This window comes from Microcebus murinus, chromosome 3 (assembly GCF_040939455.1).
Source record: "Microcebus murinus isolate Inina chromosome 3, M.murinus_Inina_mat1.0, whole genome shotgun sequence".
NCBI classification, from domain to species: Eukaryota; Metazoa; Chordata; class Mammalia; order Primates; family Cheirogaleidae; genus Microcebus; species Microcebus murinus.
In genome coordinates, this window is record NC_134106.1 from 114,587,708 (window position 1) to 114,602,598 (window position 14,891).

General features: G+C 62.7%; 4 pseudogenes; all 4 read left to right on the plus strand.

Moving 5' to 3' along the window:
• Nucleotides 1-787: 787 nt before the first annotated feature.
• Nucleotides 788-906, plus strand: LOC142870219 (uncharacterized; annotated as a pseudogene).
• Nucleotides 907-4,726: 3,820 nt separating this feature from the next.
• Nucleotides 4,727-4,845, plus strand: LOC142870230 (uncharacterized; annotated as a pseudogene).
• A 3,823-nt stretch (nt 4,846-8,668) lies between these two features.
• On the plus strand, nt 8,669-8,787 carry LOC142870241 (uncharacterized; annotated as a pseudogene).
• Nucleotides 8,788-12,609: 3,822 nt separating this feature from the next.
• Nucleotides 12,610-12,728, plus strand: LOC142870252 (uncharacterized; annotated as a pseudogene).
• Nucleotides 12,729-14,891: the final 2,163 nt, after the last annotated feature.

Consider the following 14,891-nt stretch of genomic DNA (forward strand, 5'->3'; position numbering starts at 1 on the left):
TATCTAATGGCCGATTTTTAGCGAGTCCACACGCCAGGGTGGTTGGGGTCCAGTGCAGCCCCGGCCAGGCCCAGGCCCCTTGGACTGGGCCACAGGAGGACACAGAGGAGGGTCCCGGCCCCCACGGTAGCGGTGCGGGCAGTTCTCCAAGGGCTTGGGTGTTTTCCAGAGGGAGGAGATGGAGGGGACTGATTTCTTCAGCGCCCCACAAACCACGCCACCCCACCCCACCCATGGGACACATCCCGAGAGAGAGAGACGCCCCATACACTGGCTCCCCTCCCCCGTGCGCTGTGCCCCAGCCCTGGCCCGGGGGAATAGGCGGCCGCCGGGCCACAGGGTGGGGGGCGCAGCTGAAAGGGGTTGTGGGGGAGGGCCGCCCCTGGCTGGGGTCAAAGGGCGAGCGCCCCGCCCCTCCCGCCCGTGCGCAGTCTGCGGCCCCGGCGCGCTGGGGGTGGGGGGCGGGGAGGTGAAGGAGGCCAGGCCAGGAGAGGAGGGGGGCTTGAAGGTCTCCACCTGGGCGGGTCCAGCCGTGGAGGCGCATCTTGTGTGAGTGTGAGTGAGTGAGTGAGTGTGAGTGTGAGTGTGTGTGTGTACAGAGACAGCCCCCAACCCCGGCCCGCCGCTCCCTGCCCGCCCCGCCTGTCACCCCCCGTCCCTCGGAGCCCGCGGGACCCGGCCGGCGAACTCAACAGGCCCGACCCGGCGCGGGGCCTGGGGCGGGAGGAGGCGGCGGGGAAGCGCAGAGAGGCTCGGCTTCTTGAGCGGGGCAGGGGCGCCCTCCGCCGTCCACGGCCACACCACCCCGAACGCGCCCGATCCCGTCTGGTCTCGGAAGCTAAGCAGGGTCGGGCCTGGTTAGAACTTGGATGGGAGACCGCCCGGGAATACCGGGTGCCGTAGGCTTCTTCTTTTTTTTTTTTGCCTCTGGTTCTGTCGCGTTTCTGGGAGTGCGGGGGCGGCCCGGGGTGGGGGTGACCCCCACCCTCAGCGCCCGCCGCGGTGCCTGGCGCCCCAGCCCGCGCCGTTGGGCCTCCTCTTGTCCCGAGCCGTGACACCGCCGCCACGCGGCAGCATGCGTGGCTTCTGGACAGTCAGGTCTCAGACCAAAGGTCTGCTCTGTGGGAGCCGACACGCTGGAGGAAACCTTGAGAGTCTGAGAGGGGAGGGAGTTCCAGAAGAAGGCCAGGATGTCATTTTGAGGGAGTATGTGACCAGAACTCCTCCCGTTGCTTTTGGGGTTCTATGGGCTACACGTAGGAATCTTTGGTGGTGGCACCTGATGTTCGGGGATCCGGAGTCACACCCAGACCTGCTCCACAGGCCTCCTTTTACTTTTCTCTTCGGATTCATTTTTTTTTTTTTTTTTTGAGACAGAGTCTCGGTTTGTTGCCCAGGCTAGAGTGAGTGCCGTGGCGTCAGCCTAGCTCACAGCAACTTCAAACTCCTGGGCTCGAGTGATCCTTCTGCCTCAGCCTCCAGGGTAGCTGGGACTGCAGGCATGCGCCACCATGCCCCGCTAATTTTTTATATATATATCAGTTGGCCAATTAATTTCTTTCTATTTATAGTAGAGACGGGGTCTCGCTCTTGCTCAGGCTGGTTTTGAACTCCTGACCTTGAGCAATCCGCCCGCCTCGGCCTCCCAAGAGCTAGGATTACAGGCGTGAGCCACAGCGCCCGGCCGGATTCATTATTTTTAAAAAGTGTCTCTTATCTCTATTATTGCATTTTCTTTTCTCTCTCTTTTCAAGCAGATGATGGGAGTCCAAGTATTAAGGTGACATGTGTTGCCCGTGCCCCCCTCCCCCCCCGTGTTCTTATTCATTTACCTCTCATGTTGTTCCAGCATATTGTGGGGGCACCAATGTTAAGGTCGGGTGCGTTGCCCTCTCCCAGCCTCCCCCCTCGGGTCAGAGCTTCAAGTGCGCCCATCCCCCAGTCGGTGCGTACCCACCCCATTCCTAATGGATGTGTATGCCCATCCCCTCCCCCCACCCGCCCGACACCCACCCGAAGAAGGTGATTCCTCTGTGTCCACTTAGGTGTCCATCGGTTCGTACCCATTTGCTGGTGAGCGCGAGCACGTGGTGCTCGTGTGTCCATTCTTGGGATACTTGGCTTACTGGAACGGGTTCCAGCTCTGGCCAGGAGAACCACGAGAGGTGCCCCCTCACCGCTGCTCCTCATAGCCGAATAGCACTCCGTGGTGTCCACGCGCCACATTTTATTTACCCACTCGTGGGTCGATGGGCACTCGGGTGGCTTCCAGGTCTTTGCGATTGTGACTTGTGCCCTGACACTAACCCTAACCCTTACCCAGCCCGTCTCCTCCACGGCCCCTGCCTGACTGACTCCTTCCCGCCCGGCCTATCACCTGTCACCGTCCTCTGCCCCTGCCTGACACGCTCGTCCCCGCCCGGGCCGTCACCGTCCTCGGCCCCTGCCTGACGGGGCTCCTCCGTCGCCTGGGCCTTCCAAGGGCTTGGTGTGGACGCTGGTTCCAGGACGCCCTCCCAGGAACCCGGTAGCAGGGCGGCCGCAGCGTCTCGTGCAACCCAACCGTCCGCCGGCTGGCCGCCGTCGCTAAGTGGCCTGCGGGGGACGTGCTCCCGCTGTGCCGTGGGGGCCCAGCCTGGTGTCTTCTCTGAGGCCCCGCGGCTGCCGCTCCCCGCAAGGGGATAGCCGCGGAGGTGGGGACCGCCTCCTCATGGGGACGTATACCCAGCTCTCCACGTCGGATTCCGGGGCTCTCTGTCCTGCCAGAAGGCCCAGCTGGCCTGCGGGTCCTTAGAGTGGCAAAAACATCCGAAAACTGAGATTGAGGGTCCGGTGGGTGTCTGCACTTTTGTGCTGGGCACCCCAGGGAGGCCCGGGGGCTGGCTGGACAACGTGGTCTGCTGGGCTGGGGGGGGGGTTTGGAGGAGCAACTGATGCCCTTTGCACTTTGGGTAGCAAGTGTCTGAGGTGTCTCTGGGCCCTGTGCCATGTGGGGGCGGGGGCGGGGTGGGAGGAGGAGGAGGAGGAGGAGGAGGAGGAGGAGGAGGTGGGAAGGGCCGTGGCCTGCAGTGGTGTTCCCCGGGGTGGCACAGCATGTGGCTTCTTCCACGGGATGCTTGGCCTGGGCTCCCTGCACCTGGGCCTTTGGAGGACTGGCCCTGTGCTTGCCAACACTTCCTGCAGGGACCCAGAGCTGGGAGGTTGCATCTCTCAGCCCTGGGTCGGGCAGAGCCCCAGCGGGCCATGCCCACAACCTCTCTCAGCAGGGGTCCCCCAGAAGGCTCCTTTGGGACCAGGATTCTCTTGCGGGTGACTCTTTAAGGTCTGGCCCCTGGATGGAGGGGCACCAGGAGTAGAGGAGCAGGAAGGGGAAGGGGGTGGCCATGCGAGGGGACACTTTCAGGCCAAGTCCCAGCTTCAGTCTGATCCTCCTGGGAACCCCGGGGTGGACATCACACCTCCTGGTTGCCCCGCTCTGAGACAAGGAGCCGGGCTTCGCATTCCCACAGCAGCCAGTCGTGGGCTGAGGACACCTGGGGCGTTGGGAACTCCCTGGCTTCTCCTTGGTTTAACATCTGGAGCTGCTTGTGAATTGTGCCGCCACACACACCCGAGTGCAGGTGTCTTCTGCACAGACTGCGGGCCTCGCTCTTCTGAGTGCCGCTAGCTCGCGACCCACCCACTGGTGAACCTGGTCAGGGTACTTTCTCTCAGGGGCAGACTCTGATCCGGGCGGGCTACCGGTGTCTCTGTTTGCTCCTTTCTTTCTTCCACTTCGGGAAAGGCTTCCTTACTGGGTGTGGAAATCTCCTATGCCTTTCCTCGCCTATTCTGTCAGCTCTAAAATTCTCTTTCGGTTGCCACCCTCACAGATGGATTAGGAAACTCTTTGCGGTGCACTCATTAGTGAAATGACCTCAATGACGCTGGAATCCAATATCTAATGGCCGATTTTTAGCGAGTCCACACGCCAGGGTGGTTGGGGTCCAGTGCAGCCCCGGCCAGGCCCAGGCCCCTTGGACTGGGCCACAGGAGGACACAGAGGAGGGTCCCGGCCCCCACGGTAGCGGTGCGGGCAGTTCTCCAAGGGCTTGGGTGTTTTCCAGAGGGAGGAGATGGAGGGGACTGATTTCTTCAGCGCCCCACAAACCACGCCACCCCACCCCACCCATGGGACACATCCCGAGAGAGAGAGAGACGCCCCATACACTGGCTCCCCTCCCCCGTGCGCTGTGCCCCAGCCCTGGCCCGGGGGAATAGGCGGCCGCCGGGCCACAGGGTGGGGGGCGCAGCTGAAAGGGGTTGTGGGGGAGGGCCGCCCCTGGCTGGGGTCAAAGGGCGAGCGCCCCGCCCCTCCCGCCCGTGCGCAGTCTGCGGCCCCGGCGCGCTGGGGGTGGGGGGCGGGGAGGTGAAGGAGGCCAGGCGAGGAGAGGAGGGGGGCTTGAAGGTCTCCACCTGGGCGGGTCCAGCCGTGGAGGCGCATCTTGTGTGAGTGTGAGTGAGTGAGTGAGTGTGAGTGTGAGTGTGTGTGTGTACAGAGACAGCCCCCAACCCCGGCCCGCCGCTCCCTGCCCGCCCCGCCTGTCACCCCTCGTCCCTCGGAGCCCGCGGGACCCGGCCGGCGAACTCAACAGGCCCGACCCGGCGCGGGGCCTGGGGCGGGAGGAGGCGGCGGGGAAGCGCAGAGAGGCTCGGCTTCTTGAGCGGGGCAGGGGCGCCCTCCGCCGTCCACGGCCACACCACCCCGAACGCGCCCGATCCCGTCTGGTCTCGGAAGCTAAGCAGGGTCGGGCCTGGTTAGAACTTGGATGGGAGACCGCCCGGGAATACCGGGTGCCGTAGGCTTCTTCTTTTTTTTTTTTGCCTCTGGTTCTGTCGCGTTTCTGGGAGTGCGGGGGCGGCCCGGGGTGGGGGTGACCCCCACCCTCAGCGCCCGCCGCGGTGCCTGGCGCCCCAGCCCGCGCCGTTGGGCCTCCTCTTGTCCCGAGCCGTGACACCGCCGCCACGCGGCAGCATGCGTGGCTTCTGGACAGTCAGGTCTCAGACCAAAGGTCTGCTCTGTGGGAGCCGACACGCTGGAGGAAACCTTGAGAGTCTGAGAGGGGAGGGAGTTCCAGAAGAAGGCCAGGATGTCATTTTGAGGGAGTATGTGACCAGAACTCCTCCCGTTGCTTTTGGGGTTCTATGGGCTACACGTAGGAATCTTTGGTGGTGGCACCTGATGTTCGGGGATCCGGAGTCACACCCAGACCTGCTCCACAGGCCTCCTTTTACTTTTCTCTTCGGATTCATTTTTTTTTTTTTTTTTTTTGAGACAGAGTCTCGGTTTGTTGCCCAGGCTAGAGTGAGTGCCGTGGCGTCAGCCTAGCTCACAGCAACTTCAAACTCCTGGGCTCGAGTGATCCTTCTGCCTCAGCCTCCAGGGTAGCTGGGACTGCAGGCATGCGCCACCATGCCCCGCTAATTTTTTATATATATATCAGTTGGCCAATTAATTTCTTTCTATTTATAGTAGAGACGGGGTCTCGCTCTTGCTCAGGCTGGTTTTGAACTCCTGACCTTGAGCAATCCGCCCGCCTCGGCCTCCCAAGAGCTAGGATTACAGGCGTGAGCCACAGCGCCCGGCCGGATTCATTATTTTTAAAAAGTGTCTCTTATCTCTATTATTGCATTTTCTTTTCTCTCTCTTTTCAAGCAGATGATGGGAGTCCAAGTATTAAGGTGACATGTGTTGCCCGTGCCCCCCTCCCCCCCCCGTGTTCTTATTCATTTACCTCTCATGTTGTTCCAGCATATTGTGGGGGCACCAATGTTAAGGTCGGGTGCGTTGCCCTCTCCCAGCCTCCCCCCTCGGGTCAGAGCTTCAAGTGCGCCCATCCCCCAGTCGGTGCGTACCCACCCCATTCCTAATGGATGTGTATGCCCATCCCCTCCCCCCACCCGCCCGACACCCACCCGAAGAAGGTGATTCCTCTGTGTCCACTTAGGTGTCCATCGGTTCGTACCCATTTGCTGGTGAGCGCGAGCACGTGGTGCTCGTGTGTCCATTCTTGGGATACTTGGCTTACTGGAACGGGTTCCAGCTCTGGCCAGGAGAACCACGAGAGGTGCCCCCTCACCGCTGCTCCTCATAGCCGAATAGCACTCCGTGGTGTCCACGCGCCACATTTTATTTACCCACTCGTGGGTCGATGGGCACTCGGGTGGCTTCCAGGTCTTTGCGATTGTGACTTGTGCCCTGACACTAACCCTAACCCTTACCCAGCCCGTCTCCTCCACGGCCCCTGCCTGACTGACTCCTTCCCGCCCGGCCTATCACCTGTCACCGTCCTCTGCCCCTGCCTGACACGCTCGTCCCCGCCCGGGCCGTCACCGTCCTCGGCCCCTGCCTGACGGGGCTCCTCCGTCGCCTGGGCCTTCCAAGGGCTTGGTGTGGACGCTGGTTCCAGGACGCCCTCCCAGGAACCCGGTAGCAGGGCGGCCGCAGCGTCTCGTGCAACCCAACCGTCCGCCGGCTGGCCGCCGTCGCTAAGTGGCCTGCGGGGGACGTGCTCCCGCTGTGCCGTGGGGGCCCAGCCTGGTGTCTTCTCTGAGGCCCCGCGGCTGCCGCTCCCCGCAAGGGGATAGCCGCGGAGGTGGGGACCGCCTCCTCATGGGGACGTATACCCAGCTCTCCACGTCGGATTCCGGGGCTCTCTGTCCTGCCAGAAGGCCCAGCTGGCCTGCGGGTCCTTAGAGTGGCAAAAACATCCGAAAACTGAGATTGAGGGTCCGGTGGGTGTCTGCACTTTTGTGCTGGGCACCCCAGGGAGGCCCGGGGGCTGGCTGGACAACGTGGTCTGCTGGGCTGGGGGGGGGGTTTGGAGGAGCAACTGATGCCCTTTGCACTTTGGGTAGCAAGTGTCTGAGGTGTCTCTGGGCCCTGTGCCATGTGGGGGCGAGGGCGGGGTGGGAGGAGGAGGAGGAGGAGGAGGAGGAGGAGGAGGAGGTGGGAAGGGCCGTGGCCTGCAGTGGTGTTCCCCGGGGTGGCACAGCATGTGGCTTCTTCCACGGGATGCTTGGCCTGGGCTCCCTGCACCTGGGCCTTTGGAGGACTGGCCCTGTGCTTGCCAACACTTCCTGCAGGGACCCAGAGCTGGGAGGTTGCATCTCTCAGCCCTGGGTCGGGCAGAGCCCCAGCGGGCCATGCCCACAACCTCTCTCAGCAGGGGTCCCCCAGAAGGCTCCTTTGGGACCAGGATTCTCTTGCGGGTGACTCTTTAAGGTCTGGCCCCTGGATGGAGGGGCACCAGGAGTAGAGGAGCAGGAAGGGGAAGGGGGTGGCCATGCGAGGGGACACTTTCAGGCCAAGTCCCAGCTTCAGTCTGATCCTCCTGGGAACCCCGGGGTGGACATCACACCTCCTGGTTGCCCCGCTCTGAGACAAGGAGCCGGGCTTCGCATTCCCACAGCAGCCAGTCGTGGGCTGAGGACACCTGGGGCGTTGGGAACTCCCTGGCTTCTCCTTGGTTTAACATCTGGAGCTGCTTGTGAATTGTGCCGCCACACACACCCGAGTGCAGGTGTCTTCTGCACAGACTGCGGGCCTCGCTCTTCTGAGTGCCGCTAGCTCGCGACCCACCCACTGGTGAACCTGGTCAGGGTACTTTCTCTCAGGGGCAGACTCTGATCCGGGCGGGCTACCGGTGTCTCTGTTTGCTCCTTTCTTTCTTCCACTTCGGGAAAGGCTTCCTTACTGGGTGTGGAAATCTCCTATGCCTTTCCTCGCCTATTCTGTCAGCTCTAAAATTCTCTTTCGGTTGCCACCCTCACAGATGGATTAGGAAACTCTTTGCGGTGCACTCATTAGTGAAATGACCTCAATGACGCTGGAATCCAATATCTAATGGCCGATTTTTAGCGAGTCCACACGCCAGGGTGGTTGGGGTCCAGTGCAGCCCCGGCCAGGCCCAGGCCCCTTGGACTGGGCCACAGGAGGACACAGAGGAGGGTCCCGGCCCCCACGGTAGCGGTGCGGGCAGTTCTCCAAGGGCTTGGGTGTTTTCCAGAGGGAGGAGATGGAGGGGACTGATTTCTTCAGCGCCCCACAAACCACGCCACCCCACCCCACCCATGGGACACATCCCGAGAGAGAGAGACACGCCCCATACACTGGCTCCCCTCCCCCGTGCGCTGTGCCCCAGCCCTGGCCCGGGGGAATAGGCGGCCGCCGGGCCACAGGGTGGGGGGCGCAGCTGAAAGGGGTTGTGGGGGAGGGCCGCCCCTGGCTGGGGTCAAAGGGCGAGCGCCCCGCCCCTCCCGCCCGTGCGCAGTCTGCGGCCCCGGCGCGCTGGGGGTGGGGGGCGGGGAGGTGAAGGAGGCCAGGCCAGGAGAGGAGGGGGGCTTGAAGGTCTCCACCTGGGCGGGTCCAGCCGTGGAGGCGCATCTTGTGTGAGTGTGAGTGAGTGAGTGAGTGTGAGTGTGAGTGTGTGTGTGTACAGAGACAGCCCCCAACCCCGGCCCGCCGCTCCCTGCCCGCCCCGCCTGTCACCCCCCGTCCCTCGGAGCCCGCGGGACCCGGCCGGCGAACTCAACAGGCCCGACCCGGCGCGGGGCCTGGGGCGGGAGGAGGCGGCGGGGAAGCGCAGAGAGGCTCGGCTTCTTGAGCGGGGCAGGGGCGCCCTCCGCCGTCCACGGCCACACCACCCCGAACGCGCCCGATCCCGTCTGGTCTCGGAAGCTAAGCAGGGTCGGGCCTGGTTAGAACTTGGATGGGAGACCGCCCGGGAATACCGGGTGCCGTAGGCTTCTTCTTTTTTTTTTTTGCCTCTGGTTCTGTCGCGTTTCTGGGAGTGCGGGGGCGGCCCGGGGTGGGGGTGACCCCCACCCTCAGCGCCCGCCGCGGTGCCTGGCGCCCCAGCCCGCGCCGTTGGGCCTCCTCTTGTCCCGAGCCGTGACACCGCCGCCACGCGGCAGCATGCGTGGCTTCTGGACAGTCAGGTCTCAGACCAAAGGTCTGCTCTGTGGGAGCCGACACGCTGGAGGAAACCTTGAGAGTCTGAGAGGGGAGGGAGTTCCAGAAGAAGGCCAGGATGTCATTTTGAGGGAGTATGTGACCAGAACTCCTCCCGTTGCTTTTGGGGTTCTATGGGCTACACGTAGGAATCTTTGGTGGTGGCACCTGATGTTCGGGGATCCGGAGTCACACCCAGACCTGCTCCACAGGCCTCCTTTTACTTTTCTCTTCGGATTCATTTTTTTTTTTTTTTTTTTTTTGAGACAGAGTCTCGGTTTGTTGCCCAGGCTAGAGTGAGTGCCGTGGCGTCAGCCTAGCTCACAGCAACTTCAAACTCCTGGGCTCGAGTGATCCTTCTGCCTCAGCCTCCAGGGTAGCTGGGACTGCAGGCATGCGCCACCATGCCCCGCTAATTTTTTATATATATATCAGTTGGCCAATTAATTTCTTTCTATTTATAGTAGAGACGGGGTCTCGCTCTTGCTCAGGCTGGTTTTGAACTCCTGACCTTGAGCAATCCGCCCGCCTCGGCCTCCCAAGAGCTAGGATTACAGGCGTGAGCCACAGCGCCCGGCCGGATTCATTATTTTTAAAAAGTGTCTCTTATCTCTATTATTGCATTTTCTTTTCTCTCTCTTTTCAAGCAGATGATGGGAGTCCAAGTATTAAGGTGACATGTGTTGCCCGTGCCCCCCTCCCCCCCCGTGTTCTTATTCATTTACCTCTCATGTTGTTCCAGCATATTGTGGGGGCACCAATGTTAAGGTCGGGTGCGTTGCCCTCTCCCAGCCTCCCCCCTCGGGTCAGAGCTTCAAGTGCGCCCATCCCCCAGTCGGTGCGTACCCACCCCATTCCTAATGGATGTGTATGCCCATCCCCTCCCCCCACCCGCCCGACACCCACCCGAAGAAGGTGATTCCTCTGTGTCCACTTAGGTGTCCATCGGTTCGTACCCATTTGCTGGTGAGCGCGAGCACGTGGTGCTCGTGTGTCCATTCTTGGGATACTTGGCTTACTGGAACGGGTTCCAGCTCTGGCCAGGAGAACCACGAGAGGTGCCCCCTCACCGCTGCTCCTCATAGCCGAATAGCACTCCGTGGTGTCCACGCGCCACATTTTATTTACCCACTCGTGGGTCGATGGGCACTCGGGTGGCTTCCAGGTCTTTGCGATTGTGACTTGTGCCCTGACACTAACCCTAACCCTTACCCAGCCCGTCTCCTCCACGGCCCCTGCCTGACTGACTCCTTCCCGCCCGGCCTATCACCTGTCACCGTCCTCTGCCCCTGCCTGACACGCTCGTCCCCGCCCGGGCCGTCACCGTCCTCGGCCCCTGCCTGACGGGGCTCCTCCGTCGCCTGGGCCTTCCAAGGGCTTGGTGTGGACGCTGGTTCCAGGACGCCCTCCCAGGAACCCGGTAGCAGGGCGGCCGCAGCGTCTCGTGCAACCCAACCGTCCGCCGGCTGGCCGCCGTCGCTAAGTGGCCTGCGGGGGACGTGCTCCCGCTGTGCCGTGGGGGCCCAGCCTGGTGTCTTCTCTGAGGCCCCGCGGCTGCCGCTCCCCGCAAGGGGATAGCCGCGGAGGTGGGGACCGCCTCCTCATGGGGACGTATACCCAGCTCTCCACGTCGGATTCCGGGGCTCTCTGTCCTGCCAGAAGGCCCAGCTGGCCTGCGGGTCCTTAGAGTGGCAAAAACATCCGAAAACTGAGATTGAGGGTCCGGTGGGTGTCTGCACTTTTGTGCTGGGCACCCCAGGGAGGCCCGGGGGCTGGCTGGACAACGTGGTCTGCTGGGCTGGGGGGGGGGTTTGGAGGAGCAACTGATGCCCTTTGCACTTTGGGTAGCAAGTGTCTGAGGTGTCTCTGGGCCCTGTGCCATGTGGGGGCGGGGGCGGGGTGGGAGGAGGAGGAGGAGGAGGAGGAGGAGGAGGAGGAGGTGGGAAGGGCCGTGGCCTGCAGTGGTGTTCCCCGGGGTGGCACAGCATGTGGCTTCTTCCACGGGATGCTTGGCCTGGGCTCCCTGCACCTGGGCCTTTGGAGGACTGGCCCTGTGCTTGCCAACACTTCCTGCAGGGACCCAGAGCTGGGAGGTTGCATCTCTCAGCCCTGGGTCGGGCAGAGCCCCAGCGGGCCATGCCCACAACCTCTCTCAGCAGGGGTCCCCCAGAAGGCTCCTTTGGGACCAGGATTCTCTTGCGGGTGACTCTTTAAGGTCTGGCCCCTGGATGGAGGGGCACCAGGAGTAGAGGAGCAGGAAGGGGAAGGGGGTGGCCATGCGAGGGGACACTTTCAGGCCAAGTCCCAGCTTCAGTCTGATCCTCCTGGGAACCCCGGGGTGGACATCACACCTCCTGGTTGCCCCGCTCTGAGACAAGGAGCCGGGCTTCGCATTCCCACAGCAGCCAGTCGTGGGCTGAGGACACCTGGGGCGTTGGGAACTCCCTGGCTTCTCCTTGGTTTAACATCTGGAGCTGCTTGTGAATTGTGCCGCCACACACACCCGAGTGCAGGTGTCTTCTGCACAGACTGCGGGCCTCGCTCTTCTGAGTGCCGCTAGCTCGCGACCCACCCACTGGTGAACCTGGTCAGGGTACTTTCTCTCAGGGGCAGACTCTGATCCGGGCGGGCTACCGGTGTCTCTGTTTGCTCCTTTCTTTCTTCCACTTCGGGAAAGGCTTCCTTACTGGGTGTGGAAATCTCCTATGCCTTTCCTCGCCTATTCTGTCAGCTCTAAAATTCTCTTTCGGTTGCCACCCTCACAGATGGATTAGGAAACTCTTTGCGGTGCACTCATTAGTGAAATGACCTCAATGACGCTGGAATCCAATATCTAATGGCCGATTTTTAGCGAGTCCACACGCCAGGGTGGTTGGGGTCCAGTGCAGCCCCGGCCAGGCCCAGGCCCCTTGGACTGGGCCACAGGAGGACACAGAGGAGGGTCCCGGCCCCCACGGTAGCGGTGCGGGCAGTTCTCCAAGGGCTTGGGTGTTTTCCAGAGGGAGGAGATGGAGGGGACTGATTTCTTCAGCGCCCCACAAACCACGCCACCCCACCCCACCCATGGGACACATCCCGAGAGAGAGAGACGCCCCATACACTGGCTCCCCTCCCCCGTGCGCTGTGCCCCAGCCCTGGCCCGGGGGAATAGGCGGCCGCCGGGCCACAGGGTGGGGGGCGCAGCTGAAAGGGGTTGTGGGGGAGGGCCGCCCCTGGCTGGGGTCAAAGGGCGAGCGCCCCGCCCCTCCCGCCCGTGCGCAGTCTGCGGCCCCCGCGCGCTGGGGGTGGGGGGCGGGGAGGTGAAGGAGGCCAGGCGAGGAGAGGAGGGGGGCTTGAAGGTCTCCACCTGGGCGGGTCCAGCCGTGGAGGCGCATCTTGTGTGAGTGTGAGTGAGTGAGTGAGTGTGAGTGTGAGTGTGTGTGTGTACAGAGACAGCCCCCAACCCCGGCCCGCCGCTCCCTGCCCGCCCCGCCTGTCACCCCCCGTCCCTCGGAGCCCGCGGGACCCGGCCGGCGAACTCAACAGGCCCGACCCGGCGCGGGGCCTGGGGCGGGAGGAGGCGGCGGGGAAGCGCAGAGAGGCTCGGCTTCTTGAGCGGGGCAGGGGCGCCCTCCGCCGTCCACGGCCACACCACCCCGAACGCGCCCGATCCCGTCTGGTCTCGGAAGCTAAGCAGGGTCGGGCCTGGTTAGAACTTGGATGGGAGACCGCCCGGGAATACCGGGTGCCGTAGGCTTCTTCTTTTTTTTTTTTGCCTCTGGTTCTGTCGCGTTTCTGGGAGTGCGGGGGCGGCCCGGGGTGGGTGTGACCCCCACCCTCAGCGCCCGCCGCGGTGCCTGGCGCCCCAGCCCGCGCCGTTGGGCCTCCTCTTGTCCCGAGCCGTGACACCGCCGCCACGCGGCAGCATGCGTGGCTTCTGGACAGTCAGGTCTCAGACCAAAGGTCTGCTCTGTGGGAGCCGACACGCTGGAGGAAACCTTGAGAGTCTGAGAGGGGAGGGAGTTCCAGAAGAAGGCCAGGATGTCATTTTGAGGGAGTATGTGACCAGAACTCCTCCCGTTGCTTTTGGGGTTCTATGGGCTACACGTAGGAATCTTTGGTGGTGGCACCTGATGTTCGGGGATCCGGAGTCACACCCAGACCTGCTCCACAGGCCTCCTTTTACTTTTCTCTTCGGATTCATTTTTTTTTTTTTTTTTTGAGACAGAGTCTCGGTTTGTTGCCCAGGCTAGAGTGAGTGCCGTGGCGTCAGCCTAGCTCACAGCAACTTCAAACTCCTGGGCTCGAGTGATCCTTCTGCCTCAGCCTCCAGGGTAGCTGGGACTGCAGGCATGCGCCACCATGCCCCGCTAATTTTTTATATATATATCAGTTGGCCAATTAATTTCTTTCTATTTATAGTAGAGACGGGGTCTCGCTCTTGCTCAGGCTGGTTTTGAACTCCTGACCTTGAGCAATCCGCCCGCCTCGGCCTCCCAAGAGCTAGGATTACAGGCGTGAGCCACAGCGCCCGGCCGGATTCATTATTTTTAAAAAGTGTCTCTTATCTCTATTATTGCATTTTCTTTTCTCTCTCTTTTCAAGCAGATGATGGGAGTCCAAGTATTAAGGTGACATGTGTTGCCCGTGCCCCCCTCCCCCCCCGTGTTCTTATTCATTTACCTCTCATGTTGTTCCAGCATATTGTGGGGGCACCAATGTTAAGGTCGGGTGCGTTGCCCTCTCCCAGCCTCCCCCCTCGGGTCAGAGCTTCAAGTGCGCCCATCCCCCAGTCGGTGCGTACCCACCCCATTCCTAATGGATGTGTATGCCCATCCCCTCCCCCCACCCGCCCGACACCCACCCGAAGAAGGTGATTCCTCTGTGTCCACTTAGGTGTCCATCGGTTCGTACCCATTTGCTGGTGAGCGCGAGCACGTGGTGCTCGTGTGTCCATTCTTGGGATACTTGGCTTACTGGAACGGGTTCCAGCTCTGGCCAGGAGAACCACGAGAGGTGCCCCCTCACCGCTGCTCCTCATAGCCGAATAGCACTCCGTGGTGTCCACGCGCCACATTTTATTTACCCACTCGTGGGTCGATGGGCACTCGGGTGGCTTCCAGGTCTTTGCGATTGTGACTTGTGCCCTGACACTAACCCTAACCCTTACCCAGCCCGTCTCCTCCACGGCCCCTGCCTGACTGACTCCTTCCCGCCCGGCCTATCACCTGTCACCGTCCTCTGCCCCTGCCTGACACGCTCGTCCCCGCCCGGGCCGTCACCGTCCTCGGCCCCTGCCTGACGGGGCTCCTCCGTCGCCTGGGCCTTCCAAGGGCTTGGTGTGGACGCTGGTTCCAGGACGCCCTCCCAGGAACCCGGTAGCAGGGCGGCCGCAGCGTCTCGTGCAACCCAACCGTCCGCCGGCTGGCCGCCGTCGCTAAGTGGCCTGCGGGGGACGTGCTCCCGCTGTGCCGTGGGGGCCCAGCCTGGTGTCTTCTCTGAGGCCCCGCGGCTGCCGCTCCCCGCAAGGGGATAGCCGCGGAGGTGGGGACCGCCTCCTCATGGGGACGTATACCCAGCTCTCCACGTCGGATTCCGGGGCTCTCTGTCCTGCCAGAAGGCCCAGCTGGCCTGCGGGTCCTTAGAGTGGCAAAAACATCCGAAAACTGAGATTGAGGGTCCGGTGGGTGTCTGCACTTTTGTGCTGGGCACCCCAGGGAGGCCCGGGGGCTGGCTGGACAACGTGGTCTGCTGGGCTGGGGGGGGGGTTTGGAGGAGCAACTGATGCCCTTTGCACTTTGGGTAGCAAGTGTCTGAGGTGTCTCTGGGCCCTGTGCCATGTGGGGGCGGGGGCGGGGTGGGAGGAGGAGGAGGAGGAGGAGGAGGAGGAGGAGGAGGTGGGAAGGGCCGTGGCCTGCAG